The 19,678-nt window shown below is 37.1% G+C and overlaps 1 protein-coding gene across 2 annotated transcripts in view; it reads left to right on the top strand.

Moving 5' to 3' along the window:
* The window catches only part of NCKAP5 (NCK associated protein 5), a 996,333-nt gene that overhangs the window by 25,866 nt on the left and 950,789 nt on the right, over positions 1-19,678 (top strand). Inside the window, exon 1 of one of the 2 annotated variants that reach the window (XM_016949711.3) lies at positions 7,309-7,543. The exons of the other annotated variant lie outside the window; for it this stretch is intronic. The gene's annotated coding sequence lies outside the window, so the exon portion shown is untranslated. Of the gene's footprint in view, positions 1-7,308; positions 7,544-19,678 lie in introns of those variants that run through there. 2 annotated transcript variants of the gene reach the window in all.

The raw sequence follows: 19,678 nt of genomic DNA, 5'->3' as shown, positions 1-19,678 counted from the left end.
TTGATTTTTTTACTGATTTTCTATTATTTATTTGTTTATTTTTGCTCTCATCTTTGTTACTTCCTTCCTTCTGCTAAAGTTGGACTTTTTTTTTTTAATTCCCTTAGGTTTAAAAAGTTAGGTGATTATTTGAGATTTTTCTTCTTTTTAAATACATTATAAACGTTTATTGCATTATTAGCTTCCCTTTTAGTATTGCTTTTGCTGCACAACATAAGTTTTGGCATGTTGTATGTGTGTTTTCATTTGTCTTGAGGTATTTTCTAATTTTTGTTTTAATTTCTTTTTGAAAAGTTGTTAAAGAGTGTGTTGTTTAATTTCTGCATATTATGAATTTTTAATTTTTTCTTCTGTTGGTTTGTAGTTTTATTCAGTTTTGGTCAGAAAAGATATTTGGTATGACTTCAGTCTATATAAATTAGTGAAGAAATGCTTTATGAGGGAACATGTCATTTATATTGGAGAAATATCCATATGCACTTGAGAAAAGTGTGTATTTTGCTTTTGTTTGGAATATTTGGTATATTTCTGTTAGATACATTTGATTTATAGCATTATTTAAGTCCTCTGATTCCTTACGGATCTTTTATATGGAAGTTTTGTTGATTATTGAAAATGCGGTGTCGAAGTTTCTTACTATTATTGTGTTGCTATTTCTCCCTTCAGTTTTGCCAGTTTGTTTTATATATCTAGCTAATCTGATGTGAGATAGAGAGATAATCTAACAGATAACAATCATAATAGATAATAGATAACATGATTGTTATCTATTCCTGGTGGATTGGCCCTTTTATTATAAAATGTCCTTGCTTTTTATGACAGTTTTGGAGTTAAAGTCTATTTTGACTTATATAAATATAGTCACCTTTGTTGTCTTTTGGTTACCATTTGCATGGAATAACTTTTTCCATCATTTGACTTTCAGCCTATGTGTGACCTTAAATTTAAGTCAATTTCTTATAGACAGCATTTAGTTGGATCTTATTTTGAAGTCTTTTCAGACACTATATATCTTTTGATTGAGGTGTCTAATCCGTTTGCATTTAATGTAATCATTGTTAGGGAAAAATTTGCTATTGCCATTTGTAAGTTGTTTTCTGTTAGCCCTGCCCTGCCCTGCCCTGCCCTTCCAGTCTCCTCCCGTCCTCTCCCTTTTTTCTTTTCTTTTCTTTTTTCTTTTTTCTTTTCTTTTCTTTCCTTCCTTCCTTTCTTTCTCTTTCCTTCTTTCTTCCTTCCTTCCTTTCTTTCCTCTCTCTCTCCCTCTCTCTCTCACTTTCTTCCTTCCTTCCTTCTATCTTTCTGTCTCTCCTCTCTCTCTCTCTCCCTCTTTATATCTGTCTCCCTTTCTTCCTTCTTCCCTCCCTTCCTCCCTCCCTCCCTCCTTTCCTTTCCTTTCCTTCCCTTGCCCTTCCTTTCTTTCTTTCTTTCTTTCTTTCTTTCTTTCTTTCTTTCTTTCTTTCTTTCTTTCTTTCTTTCCCTTCCTTCCTTCCTTCCTTCCTTCCTTCCTTCCTTCCTTCCTTCCTTCCTTCCTTTCTTCCTTCCTTCCTTTCTTTCCTTTCTTTCCTTTCTTTGTTCGGTCTTGCTCTGTTGCTCAGGCTGGAGTGCAGTGGCATGACCAAAGCTCATTGCAGCATCTAATTCCTGGGCTCAAGCAATCCTCCCACCTCAGCCTCTTAAGTAGCTGGGACTACAGATATGCATGACCATGCCCAGCTGAATTTAAAACTTTTTGTAGAAGAGGGGTCTTGCTATGTTGCACAGGCTAGTCATGAGCTTCTGGCCTTAGCAATCCTCTTGCCTTGGCCTCCTCTGTTAGTCTTGTAGTTCTTTTATCTGTTTTTTTCTTCTCTTGCTATCTTCTTTTATGTTTTGTTACAATTTTTTTTGTAGTGATATATTTTGATTCCTTTATCTTTTCCCTTTTTATAACTTCCATAGGTAATTTTTTGCGGTTACCTTGGTACTAACATAAAATATATTATAGTTATAAAAGCCTACTTTAAGGTGATAATAACAAAGTTTAATTGCATACAAAAAGTCTGTACTTTGACTTCTCCCTCCCTACATACTTTATATTATGGTTGTCACAATGTATAACTATTCCAATTATGTATCTTTTATCATATTTTTGGCTATCATTATTTTAGCTAGTGCCTTTCATGCTAGAATTAAAAGTGATTTACCCACCACCATTAAAGTAATATAATTTTCTGTACTTTCCTATTTACTTACCTTTACTCATGAGTTCCATACTTTCTTATGCTATCATGTTGCTGCTTAGGGTTTTTTTGTTTTAACCTGAAAAGCTCGCTTTAGCATTTCTTGTAAATCAGGTCTAATGAAAACAAACTCCCTCAGCTTTTGTTTATTGGGGAAAATCTTTATCTCTCCTTTATTTTTGAACGAAAGTTTTGCTGGATATATTATTATTGGTTGGCTGGTGTTTTTTTTCTTTCAGTACTTTGAATATACCACCCATTTCCTTCTTACTTGCAAAGTTTTTGTAGAAAAATCTTCTGATAGTCTCATAAAAGTTTCCCTTGTATGTGACAGGTCACTATTTTCTTGCTACCTTCAAAATTCTGTCTTTAACTTTTGACAATTTGATCTTATCATGGGTTTATTTTTATTGGTCTGTGGGAATAAGATAGTGGGTTTATTTTTAAATTGTTTACATTATCTGTTTTCAAAATTATTTCTTTGTGCTTTAATCCATTAATCTGTCTGTACCTTTTCTATTTCTTTGTATTTCTATCTTTTCGAATAAAAAGATTTGTTTACATATTATTTATAGATGCCTATATACCTATACACATACACATAGACACACACACATACATAGACACACATAGAGCAACATATATAATCAATCATTATTATTTAGATATAATTTCTTTTTCCCTCCCTACATCCATTCTGTCCTTCTTTCCTTCCTCCCTCCCTCCTTCCCTCTCTCTCTCTTTCTTCCTTTTTTCCATTTGATGCCTTAAGAACCAAAAGAAATATGGTAAAATGTATTCATTCTTTTCTTATTATGATTCTGTAAATTTATCCTTGCATTTTTAATATTTTATTTTATATACTTTTACGCTATGTTATCTAAAGCATAATATCGGTGATTATTATAGCTTGTAACTCTTATTACTACTAATGCAAATATTAAAAGCAACCAACAGTTTTTGAGCAGGTGCCACGTGTCATGTCTTCATGTAGGTATTTTTGATGAATTTTATTATTTAATACTTACAACAACTCTATAAGATAGGCGTATTTATCACTTTCAGTGAGGATTCTGGTGACTTGCATAATTCATTAAGAAAACACAAATAAATGAAATGATTTTTTGTTTTAGATAATGCTTCTTGATTGTAGTACTGCTTCATTAATATTGATATTGTGACTCTTGCATCCTTTTTGTTTGTATATGCCTTGTACAACTGTACATCTATATTTTAATATTTAAATTTTGTATCTTTAGCATGGTGTTGGTATCTAGTAGGTATGCTACAAAATGTTTGTGGAATGAACAGGTCTTTGGGAGTCACTTTTTAAAAATGTATATCCCTTTTATAAGCCATATAATTGAATTTTGTTTATAATCCAATGTGAGATGGTTGCCAGAGGAGTTTAACTTATTTACAATTATTTTGTTAATGACATGTTGATTTACTTCTGACATTTAGCATTTTGTATTCTTTTTAGCTTTCCTTTAATTTTCTTTTGCTTTTACTGTTACCATATGAACTGTGAGTTCTTTGATTAAATATACATACAAATTGGCTTGGAAAGTGTACATCTTGTTTTAATTCCACTTTTGATTGACATCTGCCTTGTCCTACAGCTGAGTGCATTCATACTGCTGGCAGGATAATTGGAGTTCCCTTTGCAGCTGCCACTCCTCAAGCTTTTATATTTATGTGCTAGCCTACAGTAAATTATGTTCATGGCCATAGATTTCTCGTTTTTTTGTGATCTCATTTGAAATAATTTATTCTTTTGAAAGTGAAACATATTTGTTACATTGTGCAGTGTTCTTTAGTTATTAGTCTTGTCCTAGTCATATAACAAATGTTAAACGATATAACATGTATTGATTATCTGTTATGTATACTGTGCTGAACTATGCAAGTTTGGAGGAGAAAAAAAATTGTAAATAGTACCTTGTCTGTGTTTTCAAGGAGCTTGTAGTGTAATTGGCAAGGGGACTAGATGTGCATCCATAAAAACTTAAATAACCCAAAAATTAAAATATAAAGGATATTACCTGGCACTGTTTATAAATAAATGTAATATGAGAAACATATGCAAAAAGTGCCATAAATTCAGAAGCCAGAAATATTTTCTAGAGCTGAAATGTTCTGAAGTATTTACAGAGGAAGAAGGAACCCATTCCAACGTGGGTGAACTGTCTGGACAAAGGTTTGGAGATGGGCATGTGTGTGGCATGTGGATGAGATGGCAGGCAAATGATTTCATGAAATCATTTCAGAGGTTTCATGGAATTGGAAATGATTATGGTAGCTAAGTCCCAAGATCTTGAGTCAGTAAGTTGGAGAACTTGAAGAACTGATGGTATAGTTCCACTCTGAGCCTGAAGGCAGGGGAAGACTGATGTCCCAGCTGAGAGACACTCAGGCTTTTCTCCTAATGTAACTTTTTGTTCTATTCAGACCTCCAATAGATTGGATGAGGCACACTTGTTAATGAGGGCAATCTGCTTTACCTAACCTGCCAATTCAAATGTTAATCTCTTCCAGGAACATCCTCACAGACATACCCAGAATAATGCATAACTAACTATCTGGGTGCCTCATGGCCCTGTCAACATGATATATAAAATTAACCATCACAGTACTCACAGAGCATACAGAGGGCACTTAGCCAAAATGTAGTGACAGGGGCATGTCAGAAAAGGCTTTCATGTGGAACTAATGCCGGAGTTGAGTCCTAAGAGACAAGTTGGAGTTGAAGAGGTAAAGGTTTCAGGCAGGGCGGGGGAATTGGGAAGAAGTGTTTTCTAGGTAGAGGAAGCCAAAGGTATAAATGCTTAGAGATGAGAGAGTACATGGCACTTTCAAGAATTGCACGTGTCTCACTGTGGTGGGCATATAGAATGTGAGCAGGAGAAATGAGTGAAAAGGATGGAGGTAGAAAGACTGGTTCAGGTCAGGAGGGTTTTGGGTACCACATGAAGGCACTTTGCTGAGGGAACTTGAAAATGATTTTGAATGTGATAGTGGAGTTAAATGGAAAATGGATTGTAGATAGGATGATTGGAGGTAGGGAGATTGGTCAGACTAATTTAGATTAAATATGACAAAGAGCTGAACCTGGGCATTGGCAATGGGGGTATATTTGAGAACAATTAAGGCATTAGAAGATATAGCCTGGATGTCAAACAGATGAAGGGGCTAGAAGGAGGGAAATCACAGATGATTCTTGGAATCCTGGCTTGGAGAAGTGGCTGAAATTAGCTTATTACAATAGGAAACACAGGAGGAAGAGAAAGTTTGCTAGTCAGAGAAGAGTTGTGGGTTGGGCTGTGATAATTTCAGATATTCAATATAAATGTAGCTTAAAAGTTTTCCCTTTCTTCATGGCACTTTCCTACTGAGTTTAGAGTAAGGAAGACTTACATGTTGATATTTCTTTCAGATTTTCATGGCTGTATAACATTGGTAAAATTACTAGGTCAATAAAATATGTATAAATGTGCAGACTTGTTGATGAACAAACTGGCCCATTAATGGCCAGACAATTAACAATGATAAAGTTTGTTTCAGTAACAAAGGCTTCCAAAGACAGAGTGATTTGGATGCCTTTCAACAAAATAAATTCCTTTCTTCTCAGATGACATGTAAACTGATGTCATTTCTCATTCCATAAAGAAAAAAAAAAAAAGAAAGATGAAACTTGCTATGGTCTGCACTATTGCAATGATGGCATTCTTCCTCAAAGTAATCTAAAAAAAGATATTGTGAGCAAACTTCTATTTCCTCTGCCAGAAATGCATGCCTAGCCATAATGCAAGCCTTTCATATTTAGCTCTTTAGATAATGGTTTTTACATGAACTTTCATAACATTTATTTACTGCTATAAATGATTGAACCAACTGCTATTGGAAGCCAGGAATCTAGTTCATCTGCAGTTGGATTTCTCACTACATTATCTCAACTTTATAGAGGTTGCACTGAAGGTAGTGTTTCCTGTCAATATTACAAAGGGACAGTGTGAAATGCTATGAGCATGTCGGTTTTGAATGTTTACCGTTCAGCCTGCTTGCAAAACATGTTCGTCTCACTCTATGAAGACCATGCTTTAGTTATAAATATTTCAACTCCCTAGCCTCAGTTTTTTAGGGTGTATCAACCACATTTTCCTTCCCCTCCCATCTGGCTGACTGATTCATACTCTTCTGTGAATTGTTACAGCAGAAAAACAGGTAGAGACTGCCAAATTCTGAAGACAAGGCTTTCTATATGTTCATCTGGCTAAAATGGTAAAAATATGACTTGGGCTGATCTACTAATAAAGGTTAAACCAGGTGCTATGGTTTGGATGTTACTTGTCTCTGCAAAAACTCAGGTTGAAATTTGATCTCCAGTGTGCAGTATTGGGAGGTGGTGCCTACTGGGGGGTGTTTGTGTCATGGAGGTGATCCTGTATGAGTAGATTAATGCCATCCTGCAGGGGGTGAGTTTCAGCTCTTGTGGGAATAGATTCATTCGCTCAAGAGAAAGTTGTTTAAAAGAATCTGGCTTTCTCAGTTTCTCTCTCTTGCGTCCTCTCTTGCCACGTGATCTCTTTGCACACAGCTATTTCCTTTCCCTTTTCTGCCATGAATTGAAGCAGCAAGAGGCCCTCACTAGACACAGCTGCCCGATCTATCCAGCCACTAAAATCATGAGCCAAATAAACCTCTTTTCTCAATAAACTACCCAGCCTAAGGTATCCTTCTATAGGAACATGAAATAAACTAAGACACCAGGGTAGATATATTGATCATTCAATGGAGAGAGGCACTTTGCTATAATAGGATAATAGATGTTCCAGTTACACAACAGAGCCAGTTGTGAGCCTGCCATGGAAGAGTTTGAACTCAAGGTGGCTCTGCTAAGCAGAGCTCTGACATGAAGTCTTGCCACTCCCTCTAGTTCCTACATGCTGAGGCACAGGGGTTCCCTTAAGTTGAACTGGTTAAACTGGATGAACCACAGCCTCCCAGAACAGTCTCTCTGGGCCATGGCCTGAGGGTGGCTCCTGCCCTGGCAGGAAGCTGTGTCCACGTGCTTGCCTTCATCAGCTCCCACTCTGTGGTGCCAGACACAGCCAGGCAGGAACAGGACATGACTATGGACAGGATAGTTGGTGCCTGACTCTGGGCCGCTCCAGAAATCCTATTTCCAAAATTTTTTCAGCTCTTAGCTGGCTGCCTACAGTGAGCTAGGATTTCAGTCCAACATTTAGGAACTTCGCTTTTGGTGGCCAGAATATACAGAACCAGATGCTGCAGAGGAAGAAGCCATTAGATGGTGGAGAAAGGTAAAAGGAATATATCTCTTAAGATAAAATTGGAACTGTTTGTTTTCTCTCATAAAGAATCTTCTTATTGCCTGAAGGAAGAATAGAGAACTTCCATAAGACAGTGGAAGTAAAGAAAACAACTGAACCATTTTACTATGAGAAAGCAGAGAAATGTCTTATTGCTAACCTTTGCTGCTCTTACAGCTAAAAACAAATTTCTGATGTCCATATGAACAGAGATGCACATAATTATGGAAGATTCCCGAATACCAGAGAACCTCCAAGGAGCTTCTATTTGACTTTACAGTTTAATTGTCACTTTATCTACCTATAGCTGTGCATATTTGCTGAATGGGGATAAAGAGAGAAATTGAGTACAATTCTTGTTTTTGAAAAGGCACAGGAAAAGGGGAGAGTTATTTGCATATGGGGTAAAAAGTGTTATGATAAAAGTATGTCATGGATTCTTAGGAAACAATCTGTCTTCACATCCCTAGTGCCTAATACAGTGCTTGACTTACAGCAGTTGTTCATATTTGTTGGAAGCTGTGCTTTGGTTTCAATAAAGGTGAATTTGAGCCATTTAAGCACAGTAATTCTTTAAGAGATTTTCATTTATTCTATTTATTCATTCGTTCACAGGGCAAATGTTTATCAAAAGATCTGATGAATGAAACCAGAAGTATACACAATGAATATCAATATGACTTTACCCTACATTTTGACGTTTTTGCCTGGGTAGTCTAGAAAGTGGTTTATTTGTAAGTGAAGTGATACTGGGTATAGGGGTTGTTTAGTTTATTAGAAAATGAGCAAAGTGAATACATTATTTGTTGTACAGAAGTTTGCTTCGTTATTTAAAAGGAGACTGTTATAGTTCACCTCCCTAGTCCAAATGTCATTTTATTTAGGCATCTCAGTCCTCTAGAATGACTCCAGATCACTGTGGAGATTGTCTCCCTTCTTTTGAATCCCACTTGGGTAACCTCCAAAGGGTCCTATACCTCTCTAACCTAAGAGAAACCTTCCCTACTCATGTGAATTTCCTGTTTAACAAGATTGACTTGTGCTGACTCTGCTTTTTCATATCCATTCATTTAAGACACTTACTAGGACAAAAAGTGTATAGAATAATATAGTAAAGGCCCATGCACCACCATTTAGCTTAATACATAAAACATTACTAGTAAAATTGATGTTCCTGTGTATCCATCCCCAGTCACATCTCACTTCTTCAAATATCCAATGGTACAATCACTACCTTAAATTTGGATTTGATCATTATCATGTCCTTACATTATTTATAGTGGGACTAAATATGTATGCATGGCTAATCATTATGTCACATTGTTTTCTATATTTTTAAACCTTATACAAGCGATATTATATAGTATGTATTCTTCTGTAACTTGGTATCTCAGTATTTTCATTCCTAATTGTGTTGGTGGGATTCGTCCATGATAATTGTGTCATATCTTATGACATTCCGCATTTATTTTTACACTCTCCTATTGATGGTCATTTAGTTTGTTTACAACTTTCTTGTCAAGGGGTTCAGGGCAGATATTAGCATTATTGTTTGGTGCAAGCAGTGACTCATTGTTAGGAAAGTGTATATACCTGGATGGTCTGCACAGCCTTTCCAGAGGTACATTTGAGCTCAAGGGCTTTGAGATGCACTGATGGGCTGGTCTCCTACAAAAGGGTTTCATCAGGAAGATGTTCCCCTCCTGTTTCTCTCTCCTTTTATGAACCAAACAGAAGAGCCTGGTAGAATTTGGGGACAGTCAGACTGCTTTGGTATCAAACAGTCTGAAGGTAAAAGTGTGAGCTGTTTGCAGTTAATAAAATCATAAGCTGCCTAAAACCTGGAAGTTTGGAAAACTATGAAAAGTGCAGCCTCTTCTGCTGGGACAATGCCCCTAATCCAGATAGTGTCATAGTAGGCAATTTAGAGATCCGTACTGATGATCATTATAAGCTACTTTTTTCTTGTTTCAGATAATGTTGCTATCGTCATGTCTTCTTGTCTACGTGAACAAGAGTTTTTAAGGGCCTATACCTAGAAATAGAGTTGCTGGATTGTAGATATTAAGCCTTATCAAATTTATTGGGGTTGCCATTTGTTCCTCAAATTACTGAATCAGTTTATACTCCCACCAGTAATACGTGGGACTTCCCATTGCTCTACATCCTTTCCAACAATTGATATTCTCTGAATTTATTAATTTTTGCCAACCTAGTAGATGGTATAAGATGGTACCTTACAGAGTGTTTTCATTATGATTGAGATTGATCATGCTATGTCTTATATCTGTTGGTCATTAATGTTTCCTATTTTATGAACTGCTTTTTCCTTCCTTTTAATCTTATTTTTTCTGTTTAATTATCTTTTTCATTCTAATTTGCAGACCTCTTACATTCTTGCAACAATTACATATTGCAAGTACTTCTCCCACATTGTTACTGCTGTGCTTGTTTGTTACACTTTAAAAGATAAGTCTGTTTTTTTTTTTTTTTTTTTTTTTTTTTGAGATAGAGTCTCACTCTGTCACCCAGGCTGGAGTGCAGTGGTGAAATCTCAGCTCAGTGCAACTTCTGCCTCCTGGGTTCAAGCAATTCTCCTGCCTCAGCCTCCTGAGTAGCTGGGGTTACAGGTGCCTGCCACCACTCTTGGCTAATTTTTGTATTTTTTAATAGAGATGAGGCCTCACCATGTTGGCCAAGCTGGTCTCGAACTCCTGACCTCATGATCCGCCCACCTCAGCCTCCTAAAGCACTGGGATTATAGGCGTGAGCCACTGCCCCCAGCCAAGGAAACTTTTTCGCAGTCTTTTGATTGAGAGAAGTTTAACATTTGGACATAGTGCCATCTATAAGTGTTAAGCCTAGTTTTTAAGAGTTTATGTATTCTTCATTACTGTGTGTTTTGTTTTAATTCCCTTTCCCCTATTTTTTTAAACAAGACTCTATTATCTTACTACCTTTACATTTTTATATGCGTGCTTAATTTAATGACTATCTCTTCCCTGGTGAAAAATATCTTATAATCTCTTTATTGTTGCACAATATCTTAGTTCTATCTCATTTTTGTATTTCCCTAGTTTAGCACTGTCATATTGCTTTGTGCTGCAAATGCTTGATTAGATCTACCTGTCTATTTAAAAGTTTCTTTGCTTACCAATTTTTTCAGACTTTCTATTGTTATTCTTCCAGTGAAAATCTATTCATAATAAACTCTAAAATTTTTGTCAGAAAATATACCTCCTTGACTTCATTCTTGAGTGAGGATTCAGCTAGGTATGAAATTGTAAGTTATGTTTATTTTCTTATGGCTTTTGAGAGATCTGCTATCATCGGAATCTTAATTTCTTTGCAGGTATCATTCTAACCTATATATTTTTGAAGGTGCTTTCCTTTTGGCTGATTTTAAGGTTATACATTTGTCTTTGGTGACCTGTAATGTTGCTATGATATGTTTAGGTGAGGATGAGAAAAATTCAGAGAGGGGACATTTTTCTATTTCCTGAATCTAAAAATTTATGGTTTTCATCAAGGACATTTTTTGGTCAATATATTTTCAAATATTGTGCCTTCTAGAACTCTAATCCCATGTATGTTAAATTTTTTTATTTTCCTGTTCTGTTAAAACTTTTAACAATATTTTCATGTCATTGGTTTTATTTGCTACATTCTATGAACTTTTAAAAAGTTTTCTTCCAGTTTATTAATTCTCTTTTTCATAGTCTGTCCAATTTGCTTTTTAAAACATCCACTAAATTTTTAATTTTGATAACTCCATTTTCATTATATTTCAATGATTATATTTTAATTTCCATTAGTCCAATTTGTTTCTTTTTCAAGATTGCTTCTTTATATTTTCTTGGGTTTTTTTTTTTTTTTTTGAAAATACCAATATATGAAGTTCTGGAGAGTCTACTCTTGTGATTTTTATTTCTACAAACTCTTTTTCTTGGTGGCCTGTTTCCTTAGGCATAATTTAAGTTGAGAAAGTGTATTTGACTGCTGAGAGTTTGGTTGGTGTTTGTTCCTTTGCATTTGCTCCTGCCATGCACCCTGGGGTGCTACTAAATTAGGGCAACAATTAGTATTTTGGCTCTGGCTTTCCAAACCCTAATGTTTGTGTAAATGTGAGCCCCAGACTCACATAGAATAGATCTGTATTTTAAAATTATTGGTGGTAGGAGAAGTGCGGGAAAGTAGGTTTGATAGATTTAGAAAATAAAAATACAGAGTTAAATTTGATTTTCAGATAAACAACAAAAGTATACATATATTTATTAAGTATACTTTAAGTATTAAATATATTTATTAAGTATACTTTAAATATTTAAAAAAATCCCATAAAATATTTGTTGTGGATCTTCTCTGGCTATTCATGCTGGGGGATGGAGAAGCTTTGTTTTCCTAACCAGAGGTGAAGCTGATACAGGTAAATTTTCATACTGTCTTCCTTTGCAGAGGAAATTTTTTTTCTAACCTACTATTTCATGGAGCATCTAGTCTTTCAAAGGCCTTAGGTTTTTATGGGCATCTAAGTTCCATTCTGTACCTTCTGGAGGCTTCGTGTCCTGTTCCCAGAGTGGTTCTAGGCCCTTGGAATGGGACAATTCCATTAGAAGTTACTGACCCAGCATTTGCTTTCCTCCCGGGTTTTCTGCTTCTTTATTGTTTGTTTTGTTGTTTGGCTCTTTTGGCTACTAGGATTTTCCCCTTCTTTGCTAGTGAGATAGGCATTTAAAAAGGATGTTTGTTGTGTTTTATCAGTTATAATGTTGGAAGCAGAAATGCTCCTATTCACTCTTTAACCAAGTTAGCCAAGCCCTTGCCCTTATCGCTGGTCTAAAATTGCTCTCTGAACATTCTGTGGGGGATGCTTTATTGCTAAATCCAACTGCCTCTTCTTGAGAGTTGCCTGCTTGAAAGCTCTAATTTCTTGGTAGAATTTTCTCTTTCATCACCTTCTGTTCCTCCAGGTTTTTCTTACTGTTTTTGCATGACCAGTCATTGTCAGTGTTCTTTGCTGGCTGTCTTTCCTGTGGCTCTGTCTTTGATATAAACATGCCTCTTGGACAATGAATATACTCCTAAGCTAGTGTCCTGACCTCTAAACTCTGTAGGCTAGCTTCTGCATTATTTTCTATGGTTATCTTTCTAAAAACCAACAGACCTCATGACTATTCTTGTCCTGGAAAATCTTTGATAGTTTTTTATCACCACAGTACATAATCTTAGCATTAAAATCTCTCCATCATGTGGCTGTAAGCCACTCTTCCAACCTCCTCAGCTATCAAGCTCTGTGCTTTGTACCTTCTGCTTCAGTCACCACACTACTGTTCATAAGCTCATAATTATTCATTAATATCAGTTATCTAATTATTAATTAAAATATTGTGTCCATAATTCTGCTTGCTGCCTGTATATTAAAATCATACTCTTCAAGGTTAGGCTCAGATTTGAACCTGGTAAAGGTTTGGCTCATTCCTTCCTCTAGCTGGCAGCTCACTTAGTACTTCATTCATGATTTTCAGAAAATGCAAGCATTTGGGGCTTTCTATAGTAGCTATTTTTGTATCTCTCTATCATAAGTTTTTACATCCAAACTATTTTTTTCATCTTATTACCTTAATTCTGAACACAAGACTGTATATTTGGTAGCCTTTGATAAACGTGTTTATTATTTAAATAAGTTGCTTGTCTTTAGAAGTTACGAGGACACATTAGTTAGGACTTATAGTTTCCTACCAGGTTTTATGAAAAAAATGAAGATCAACTTGGAAAACTTGCTAGAGCTGCATAGGCAGTATGAATCTTCATTTTCAATTTGGAAGAATATTTTCCTTAACTTTTATATTACCAAGGAGTTTTATTTCTATGTTAGGTCTTCTGGCAGACTGATGGCTGTAAGACTGTGGATTCCTAGAATCTCATGAAAGAGTCTTCCCAGAAGATACTCAGCAACTAGTTTATGCATTGTCATCATTTTCAAGTAGAATAAGAACAGATATTTGGAGGAAGTGAATGAATATATTTTAAAGGCCATGGAAGTTGCTGAGTAGGGAGCTTATTTGTTCTAATAGACTGCATGATTACATCAGCTTTCAAGTATTTATAACCTGTAGATTCCCCCTTCCTTTTCCTCTGTCTCCCAGACTTAGAAAATAAAAATACAGCCAGGCATGGTGGCTCACACCTGTAATCCCAGAACTTGGGGAGGCCAAGGCGGGTGGATCACCTGAGGCCAGGATTTCGAGACCAGCCTAGCCAACATGGTGAAACCCCGTTTCTACTAAAAATACAAAAATTAGTTATGTGTGGTGGCAGGTGCCCATCTGTAGTCCCAGCTACTTGGGAGGCTGAGGCAGGAGAATAGGTTGAACCCAGGAGGCGCAGAGGTTGCAGTGAGCCAAGATCCCACCACTGTACTCCAACCTGGGTGACAGAGTGAGACTCTGTCTAAAAAAAAAAAAGAAAGAAAAGAAAGAAAATAAAAATACAAGACATCCAGCAAATTCAAATTTCAGATGAACAATGAATAATTTTTAAATGTATGTCCCAATATTACATGGGACATACACGCAGAATAAATCATTGTTTATCTAAAATTCAAATTTAATGGTTGTCCTATATTGTACCAGGCAATCCTATGTCGGCTCCACTGTCAGCTTCTTGTTCCTTATCATGCATAATCATCTTCAAAGCAAACAAAATGTTTCTATATTTAGAAATGAGGATTCTGTAAAAGTGTTATTACTTGGAAAACTATCAAAGATACCCTAGCTTGCAAATTTTAAGTGTCAAGTGGAATGCAACATAGCAACAAGATAATTATTTCTAAGGTGGGGTGGTGAAAAAGTAGTCCTGTATTGAAAGACTGGTCTAAACTCTGGCAGTTTACTAGTGTAGAATATGTTTCTGGTCATTTTTCCAATACAACTAACATATTGTGGCAGGCACATCTGGGAGACACGCATTCTGGAACTCAGTAAAAAATGCCTGGGAGAATGCTTGTGTGTGTGTATGTGTTGAGTTAAACAGCCCTTTGTTACGAGGGAGTGGGAAGGGGCCGTGAATATTGTGCTGAAACGCAAACTAATTGATGGACAGTATAATCACCACCTTAGTTAGCGCCCCGGGACTCTTTTCATACTGGCAAGCTGTAAATTTAAATGGAAACCAAAAGGATAGTACACAGCCCACAGCTCAGCATTCCATTACTTCACGTATGAAATATTCAGTGAGTAAGAGAGAGGCTTAATAGATAATAGCTGGAGAGGAGCTGCACAGTGATTAAGGCAAGACTGAAGTGGCTGGTAACAATCTCAATCTAACCAAGTCCAGATAAGAGTTTCTATTTGAAGGATTAAACTTGATTCTTTGCTCAGAATGAGGCAACCCACTTCTGAGTGCCAAACTACACAATGATCTCTTATCTTAGACCCAGTGTAGTTGTTCAGAGATTATGTGATTTGGGGTAAGATGGATCTATCCATGAGCCCCATCAATCATGCTATATTTATCTTTTAGATGCCTGCTATTTAGTATCATTGAAAGTACATGAGTTTTCTAATCCAGCTAACTTGGGTTCAAATCCCCCTCAGCCCTATGCCCCTTGAGCAATGACATAAAATTTCTGAGCTTCAGTTCATTCATCTATAAAATGAAGCCGATACTGTCCATCTCTAAGCGTTGGGATGTAGATGCACTGGGCTTATTAGATGCAAACTGTTTGGCAGTTGTTAACCACTTCATGAAGGCTACCTTCATACCTCCCTATCTGTGTGCTGTCTCATATTCACTTTTCAGCGTGAGCCAGCCTGACTTCAGGATGCTGCATGTCCTCATAAAGCCAAACATTTCCTGCTGGCATTCTTGACTCTTCCGAGGCACTCTCTTTTCAAGGTACCCTGCAGTTGAGGGAGCACATCTGCCCTGGGCTAGAAATAGCAGACTTTCCTCTCTCATGCCCACCCCAGTTGGCCAGCACTGCTGCCTGAAGTAATGTGTTTAGAAAGGCCAAGGGGCCGTTCTGGGTTTGGTGAGAGAGCAAACCCAGAGTTGATTGACAAAGGCTGCCATTTGTTCGGGAAGCAGTTGTGGAGGTATCTGTGCTATGAGCTGGATACATTTCTCCTCGGTCAGGCTGCCAAGTAGGCAGAGTTTGTCTTCAGGAACATTACTTCCCCTATCTGAACACATCCCCCCTCTTCTTGTGTCATCTTCCCCCAAGTTCACTAGTTTGCACATTCTGGGTATGTAACAGAGAAAATAAAGGATGCACACATTTGTTTCTATGAGGATTTGGGGACTCAGTCACTTCCTTCTGAGGAGTGCCCCAAAGGAAAAGGCAGGTGGTCTGGGCCAGCCAAGCTACCGGTGTGTCCAGATGCAAGCTGGCATTATATAAACTTAAGGTGATTCTTTTTTCCATTATATGCAAGGGACCTAAATGGGTGAAATGATTTCTTTGTTTCTGGGAAAGGCAAAACAGCACCAATTGTCTTTCTCACTTTTGGCCTCTTCACAGTTGCAGGTCTTTAACTTAGACCTCTATTAAGATGTAAGTTTTCCCGATAGAACCTAAGAGTGGCAGCGTGGAAGAGAATATTTGAAAAGAGATTAAAGAAATAAGAAACAGAAATGACATCTTGGTGAATACAGAATGTGCTTTCCTAGAGGAGACGGTCCATCTCTGACGCAGGAGGATGAGACAGCAGCACCAGGAGAGGTGCTTCACACACCTGTGCACTATGCTGAGAGATGGCCAGCTTACAAGCCTTTACAGAGTAACACTTGTTCTGATGACCATTGTAGTAATTTTCCAAAAATGTGGAAAGTATAAAAAAGTAAATAAAGCCAGCTGACATTAAGAATTGACCCAAGTTACTTAAGATGTTGGTGCATTTTCTTCTAGTCTTTTTTTCCCCCTGCATTAATATTAACAGATTTGCACCTAAATTATTAATCCAGGCAGACTTGGGGCTTTTTCTTTTCTAATTTGCCCAAGGCAAAAAAGTAAGCTCACCTGTTTTTTTCTTCTTTAACTTTCATTTTTAATGTCCAATTATGCTAACTTGAGTCCCCAAAAATGTAGTTGCCAGAATGCTCAGAACAGGCTCCTGCCTGCAGGGCATACCATGTGGCTGCATCTGCTGCCACCCATGTATCCTGTCCAGTTTGATGATTCCTCCCCTAGTCCTCCCCCTGGTGAACACTCCTGACATCACCACTGCAGCTTGGGGGACAGGACACTGCTCATCCTTCAGCCTTCCACTCCAATTCTTGGGACAGCCTTTTTAAAATTTCCCAATGCACAGCTGAGACCAGGCTGTGGTGTATCTAGAATCATTTACTGAAATTTAGGCAAGGCCGAAGAGAAATGTAACACAGAAAGAAACCTACAGTTGCTTCTAGAAGTGCCCATTCTTAAAGTTCAACTTTAAGCCCAACCCTCAAAAGAAATGGACATTTCTCCACCCCAGTAAAGCCCAAGAGTTGCCCTCTTCAGTTTTCATTTACTATTTCAGTGTTAACTCCTTTTCCAGAAAGATTGACAGCAGGAACTTCCACTCCCTTCAGAGAATGGAAGACCCCAATGCAGGGGTCTGCAGGGGACTAGTCTACCTGGCCATGAGGATGGAAGACTTAGCTATACTAGTCTTAGAGAACATTTCCCAAAGTCTAAGTTATTGTATCAAACTCAACATAGACCTTAATCTACAGATCTCCTCCAATTTCACATGAGAAGATTAGGCTTTTCTATCCAGGAGTTACACCTTTTGCAAAAAACTCACAGAGCAACATCACATCTCTTTAAGGACAAGCAATGATTTGAAGGTACATGGCCATTTAAATCCAGGATAATAGAAGAAACATTCTCTAAAGAAAGCAATCTTTGGAGGTATAGTTTTAAAATGCAGCTGTTTTACATTTATTAAACAGAACATCCCAGTCAGAACCTTCCACATGTAGATTGCTTCAATGCATTTACGTATTTGCTCTAGCTTTACACTGCATAACTTAAAGGGACCACCAGAGAAACTGGGGAAGGTCTTCCCAGAGAAGAAGTGAGACACTGTGTGCAAATTTTAAAACAGTGGTTTTTAAAATAAGTCTTCAGGTCAATCTCCATTTGTGATATAACCCATATACACATTTGTATAATTGAAAATCATACTTTACATATGTTTCTATTATTTGCTTTTTAAATTTAATTTTCTATTGTGAACATTTTTAATAGCATCAAAATATTTTGAAAACATGATTTTTCATGATTTTATGATCTTCAAATCTATAGTTGTTAATCTAATTAACCATTCCTTCTTGTTGGGCATTTAGGTTGTTTATAGTTTATTAACATAAATGATACTAAAATGAACATCTTTGCCCATATACATTGTCCATTTTTATGATCATTTTCATAATTCAGCTTTTATTAAGAAATTTTCCCAAAACATAATGTCTTAAAATAACAATTGTGCTTTCCTGGAGGAGATGGGCCATCTCTTTTTCATGATTCTGTAGATTGGCAAAGAATCTGTTTTTCTGGTCTGTGCTGGTTCTGCTAAGGCCGGATGATCTGGGATGGCCTAACTCCCATGTCTAGCACAACAGGGAAAACTAAGATGCCTGGGACTCTCTCCACCTGTTCTCTCATCCTTAAGGAGTCTAGCCCAGGCATATTCCTGGTGGCAGAAGGGTCACCAACAGCAGGAGAGGGAAAGACCCATTGCACAAGCCATTTTTTTTTTTTAAGTTCTGAGGTACATATGCAGCATGTGCAAGTTTGTTATGTAGGTAAACATGTGCCATGGTGATTTGCTGCACCTGTCAACCTCTCACCTGAGTATTGAGCCCTGCACGCATTAGCTATTTTTCCTTATGCTCACATACTCACTATTCACCCAAAGTGCACCATCCAATGGCTTTCAGTGTGTTCACAGATATGTGTAACCATCACTACAGTCTATCTTAGAACATTTTATTCACTTCAAGAAGAAATTCCATAGTTTTTACTTATTATCCTCTCTGTGTCCCCATGTTCCTGTATTCCATCACTAAGCAACCATGAATCTACTTTCTGTCTCTATAGATTTCCTTATTCGGGACTTTCATATGAATTTCCATTCATATAGTATGTGGTTTTTTATGACTGGCTCCTTTCACTTAGCAAAATATTTTCTTTTTAAAACAATGTTTTAAGTTTTACTTTAAGTTCTGGGGTACATGTGCAGGATGTGCAGGTTTGTTGCATAGGTAAATGTGTGCCATGATGGTATGCTGCACCTATCAACCCATCACCTAGGTATTAACCCCCACATGCATTAGCTATTTTTCCTAATGCTGTCCCTCCTCACCTCCCACCCCCTTGACAGGCCCCAGTATGTGTTGTTCCCCTCTCTGTGTCCATGTATTCTCATCATTCAGCTCCCACTTATAATAAATGAGAACATTCAGTGTTTGGTTTTCTGTTCCTGCATTAGTTTGCTGAGGATGATGGCTTCCAGCTCCATCCATGTCCCTGCAAAGGACATGATCTCATTCCTTTTTATGGCTACATAATATTCCATGGTGAATATGTACCACATTTCCTTTATCCATCTATCATTTATGGGCATTGGGTTGATTCCATGTCTTTGCTGTTGTGAATAGTGCCACATTGAACATATGTGTTCATGAATCTTTGTAATACAATGATTTATATTCCCTTGGGTATATACCCAGTAATGGTATTGCTGGGTCAAATGGTATTTCTGGTTCTAGGCCTTTGAGGAATTGCCACACTGTCTTCCATGCTGGTTGAACTAATTTACATTCCCACCAAGAGTGTAAAAGCATTACTATTTCTCCACAGCTTCACAGCATCTGTTGTTTCTTGACTTTTTAATAATCACCATTCTGACTGGCATGAGATGATATGTCACTGGGGTTTTGATTTGTATTTCTCTAATGATCCATGATACTAAGCTTTTTTTCATGTTTGTTGGCTGCATAAATGTCTTCTTTTGGGAAGTGTCTGTTCATGTCATTTGCACACTTTTTAATGGGGCTGTTTTTTCCTGTAAATTTGTTTAAGTTCCTTGTAGATTCTATATTAGACCTTTGTCAGATGGATAGATTGCAAAAATTTTC

The sequence above is a fragment of the Pan troglodytes genome, chromosome 13, assembly GCF_028858775.2.
Source record: "Pan troglodytes isolate AG18354 chromosome 13, NHGRI_mPanTro3-v2.0_pri, whole genome shotgun sequence".
Classification (NCBI taxonomy): Eukaryota; Metazoa; Chordata; class Mammalia; order Primates; family Hominidae; genus Pan; species Pan troglodytes.
Note: the sequence above shows the minus strand (reverse complement) of the source record. Positions and strands in the feature narration are given on the sequence as shown.